Below are 5154 nucleotides of genomic sequence, written 5' to 3' on the forward strand. Positions count from 1 at the left end.
GTATTCCAATACTTCTAAAACTCATATTTGATAGAGAATAATTTAAGTATTACACAACACAAATCAAACGCAAAGTTCTCATCATTCATGCTTTGAAATCTCTATAAATTTTTTAAAATTTATACAATAAAAATATCACATATCTGCCTATAAAATCATATTAAGAGAAATTAGAGAAATCCTTACTTCTTGGACAGAAGAAGAGAACTTTGAAAATTTCAAAAATGTTGGATCAACGATTGGTCCGGTCCAAAACGACACACTCTGCACTCTTTGTCCAAAGAACTAGGGTCAAAATCTTGCTTGATTTTGTTGGATTGAGAAATTGTGAAGTTTGATGTTTGTTTTAGAGACAAGGGAGAGAAAACAAAGTTTTGAGAGAGACGGTTGAGAGAAATGGGAGAAAAGAGAGGGAGATAGATTTTGTGTGCAATGGCATGAATTTCAAGGTCAAAAAGGTGCTAGGCCACATGTGCAGTGCCCCTTGGCCGCACGTGTGGTTTCCAATAGTCTCCAACTAATGCTTGCTCCTCTTCGCCACACGTGTGGCTCACTTCTCCGCACGGGTAGAGCTCTTCACCTAGAAACTCTTCAAGGCTTGCAACTAATCTGAACGTGTGGGACACCTTGTCGTACGTGCAACACCACTTGTTCGAGTTCAATTCTTTCTGAGGTGATTCCACGTTTTTATGTTTCGTCCTTAAGCTCGAAACCGGAATATTACGAACGCTACACGCTACAAGAAATTTTATTTTTTGCGATTAAAATTTTAATCGTCAAAAATCTTATTTTTAGTTGCCAATTACTTTTGACGACTAATATTTTTGGTCGCTCGTTTGGTCGCCAACAGTTTGTCGAGGAAACGATCGGTGAGTAAAATTTTTTTGATAGCCAAAAGTGACCTATTGGCAACTAAAACTTTAGTCGCCATATATTTTTTAAAAATAATTAAATACATATATTTTTTACTTTTAGCGACTAAATTTTTTAGTAGCCAATTGAGCATATATGTTTGGCGACCAACTATTTAGTAGCCAAAAGTTTTACTTTCTCAACTATTTAGTAGCCAAAAGTTTTACTTTTTGAGAATTGACGACTAAAAATTTAGTAACCAAAAATTTCTTTTTTTTAATTGGCAACTAAACGTTTAGTAGCCTAAATTCACTTTTTTACAATTGGTGACTAAAGTTTTAGTAGCCAAAAGCCAACTTGTGATATTTGTTTAGTCGCCAAAAGGTCTCATTTAGTTTTTATAATTTGTTCTGTAATATTTTTTGCGTCACCTATAACCTGTGCATATACAAAATTATTCATCCATTCATTTATTCATTCAATTCTCAACCATTCAATAAAAATATTTCTCCACAACTTGTAGCATTCAATTTCCAACCATATACAAAACTTAACTATTAATCGTACATATCAAAGAAAATAAGAATCCATAAACATAGTATAATCCAACAAATACATATACTATCCAAACCAACAATTAAAATCCAAATTAAATAAAATCTTAATAACAAAACATATCAAGTGTACATGTTTCTGATCTCCAATCTCGAGGTCTCCATCTCTTTATCACATGCTCTTGATGCAGCTTTGGATATGGTAGAATAGAGTCATGGGCCGATCCCAAATCCAGTCAATTGATCTATTGTTAAATTCTTACATATAGGTCACCACATAGGCAATCAATCCAGTCATTCATCTTCTTCGACTTGTGACACTTCTCATAGAATTTGTAAAAATCAGGCAACTTTTCGTCGTTCTCATCTACCTATTAATTTCTCATCTAACATAATTGTTTTAAGCAAATAATCCAAATGTAAAAAAAGATTAAGAAGGAATCTAGTGACACAAAGAAGAACATAAAGTGAATAAAAAACGTGAACCACCACCCAAAATAACAAATGGATAGCAAGATGAGCAAAATAATGCTAATTAATTGAGTTCTGAAAAATTGGAAAGAAGATGCTTAAATAGTTACTACAAATGAAAAAAGGTAAGCAGCACAAATGCATATAATAGGCTACCCCCAAAAAAATGATCTGTCTTTCAAGAAGTTGATTTTGAGTTCCCTTTGAAGGTACATTAAGTCCAATTTTTCCATTAACATAAAGGTGATATTATAACGGTGAGCTCACATCAGGAGAAGAAACATCCATTGTTCTGTTATTCTCATACTAGTACCTGATGTAGAAGCAAATACCTAGGATTTTAGGATTGATTTTACTATACAAACCAAGTACTGCAATGGTTTAATATAAGGGAGCTTGTTGATTAATAAAATTTAGAATTATTTTAAACTTTCTCCAACTCTTCAAGTATTATTATGTGTAAATCAACTATATATGGTAACTTTAATCATGGTATTTGTATTGAATCAATAGTTTCAAGAGCAACTATACGTGTAAATCAACTATATGTTGAACCTCTAACCTTTTAGTGATATGCATGGACTCATGGCCAACCAGCTAACTTTGTACACATTAAAAAATAAAAAAATAAAAAATGAGGTGTAGGGTGTTCAAAATATTTGACAATAGTGCAAATACCTTCAAAAAATGAGAAGAAACATCCATATATTTCTACAGAAAATAAATAAATAAATAAATAAATCTTTAATCTATAAGTTGCACAATTGAAACATCAAACAAAGGTCCATGTATAAGTTGCTACCAAACGAGAAGTACCCTTAGCAGGGTTTTGAGCATTCTACATCTTCTGATAGGAATGTTGTTTATAATGTGGTTTCCAGGCATGTATTTCCTCCATTTGTTATGGTGTTTATTCAACAATTATGTCTCAAGAGTACGTGCTTTGTTAGGGAGCTAATTTTAGAAGGAAAGTTCAAAGTTTTGTAAGCCATACATGCATCACCAAGGCATTGCGAATGTTGATCCAAAATGCAAGCTTTTCTTCGCGTTTCATCTTCCTTGGGTCAATCTTCTCTAGACTTTTAACCAATGACCTGCAAAGCTTTGAAGATAAACAGATGAGAATAATTGGATGGATAAATAAAATTATTTCCCTTTCAGAGAAAAGCTAATCAACATCTCCCCCTTTCCTTGAATCTGAGGGCTGTTCTTGTGTTCAGCAATTCTGGTCAGGCTAATTGGGACCTGGTTCAGTTTTATTTATTTATTTTCTCTCTTGAAAAAGAAAATAGGAGAACCAACTTGAAGTAGGTCTTATAATTCTACATTTTCTGTCTTGTCTTGTCTTGCCATAAGTATCAACATTGTTTACTGAGCGGCAAAATGAGGAAACAATCATGTTTAAACTGTGTAGACCCAATTTTGGGCTTCTCAGACAGCCATAGGATGGTAAAATGGACAGTTAGCTATGACAGTTAATTTAAGATGAACAGCTCAATATTATTATAACTGATATAGCACGACTAAATGAGGGAAAATTAGTGAAGCAGCTAATTGAAATAAACGGCGCCTTCAAAACAAAGTTGTTAATCACAGACCGGACAAGTTCACTCTTTTTCATTAGTACCATAAGTATGAGTACTTGCAAAAAAATAATATATATTTATTAAAAGTGAACCCATTGCATCTTAGGTAGAAGAAAACATAAAGCAAACGAACTTTTCTATATTTTCAAAGTTGTGGTGGTACATTGCACCTTGACAATTAACCCAATAATGAGTTTAGTCTGTGAAGTCAAAAGAAATGCTTCACAACTCTTATGCTTTTCACAGTCAAGGAAAATAAAATTCAAAGTTTGTTTGCGGCATTTGATCAAACACCTAGCAGACACAAAGCTAGGAACCTTAACAAAAATTAAAACAGAGATCAATACAAACATGAATAAGCATTTAGGAATGCATCCACATCCAAAGACATGTATAGTGGACAGAATTGAGCTATAAGCACCTAAGAAGAAACAACAGTCAATTCCATAATGCTATGTTTAGACCTTGAATTTATCAACAGAAATAAATAAATAAATTTAGCTTCTTTTTCTTTCCCTTTTCCATCCCAAATAGCTCCACCACAAATCCATATCAAAGCATAACTCAAGTAATGCAACAATAGAAGTATAAAATTTTTCAAAAAATAATTATTACATACCCATCCTTGTACAAAATCACTACTACCCAAACATCTGGAGGAGCTTGGGAGACCTCACGTACAAAATCCGATCCAGAAATGGGAATCACTGATCCATACCTCTGAACCTTAGTTGTTTCTCTTTCTGTTCACAGATTCAAATGCTTGCACCCAAAAATTTTTCAGACAAAGAGAGAGAGAGAGAGAGAGAGAGAGAGAGAGAGAGGAAGGGGAAGGGGAAGGGGAAGGGGGAGAAGAAATACCAACTGTCCGCGGTGTGCGATGTGGTACTGTTGCTAGTCCGAGATAGGTGCTCGTGTGCGACGGTGGCTGGTCGGAGATGGGTGCTCCTTGCAACGATGGCTGGCAGCTCTCTATGGAATGAGAGAAAGAGAGATGAGAGAGGATGAGAGAGAAGAGTAAGGGCGTGAGATATTTTACATAGATGGTTATTGGCGACAAAAATTTCTTAGTCGCTGAAAATATATTATAAATCGCTCCAAAATATTTGAAATGTCTCCTTCCAAAAATTTTAGTTTTTTGGCAACTAAAAATTTTTTTTGTCGCTGAAAATAAACTTTTGTCGACCAAAATTTTGGTCGCCAAAGGTAAAAAATAATTTTTTGTTTTCCATTCGGCGACTAAGTGATTTTAGTAGCCAAAACTCAATATATGGCGACTAAAATATTTTTGTCACTAAAAATATGTTTTTGGCGACCAAATACCAAACATTTGGTTGCCAAATATAAAAAATAATTTTTTATTTTACATTCGGCGACTAAATGGTTTTATTTTACATTCGGCGACTAAATGGTTTTAGTGGCCAAAACTCAATATATGGTGACTAAAATATTTTTTGTCGCCAATTTTGATATTTTTAGCGACTAAATTTGTTTTTAGTCACCAATAATCAATATAGCCTGACTAAAAAACAATAGTACCTAAATGTTGTACTTTTGCCGACTAAAAAAATTTTTAGTCGCCAATTTCACAATTTTTAACGACTAAATATTTTTTAGTCACCAGTTTTAGCCACCAAAAGTACATTTTGTTGTAATGTTAGTTTTCACCCATGAGTCAGCACGAGAAGCAT

At 33.6% G+C, this 5154-nt stretch overlaps 1 long non-coding RNA gene across 2 annotated transcripts; it reads right to left on the reverse strand.

The window, feature by feature from the left end:
- Positions 1–1422: 1422 nt before the first annotated feature.
- On the reverse strand, positions 1423–4518 carry LOC114263656 (uncharacterized). 2 transcript variants are annotated; one of them, XR_014364347.1, is made up of 3 exons: positions 4325–4518; positions 4083–4225; positions 1423–2971 (listed from the first exon to the last, which is right to left on the reverse strand). It is a non-coding gene; the product is annotated as an uncharacterized LOC114263656 (long non-coding RNA). The 2 variants fall into 2 exon arrangements; XR_014364346.1 differs by having other exon boundaries at positions 1423–4225; positions 4325–4507.
- Between the last annotated feature and the right edge of the window lie 636 nt (positions 4519–5154).

This window comes from Camellia sinensis, chromosome 3, assembly GCF_055761805.1.
Source record: "Camellia sinensis isolate YWXY chromosome 3, ASM5576180v1, whole genome shotgun sequence".
Lineage (NCBI taxonomy): Eukaryota > Viridiplantae > Streptophyta > Magnoliopsida > Ericales > Theaceae > Camellia > Camellia sinensis.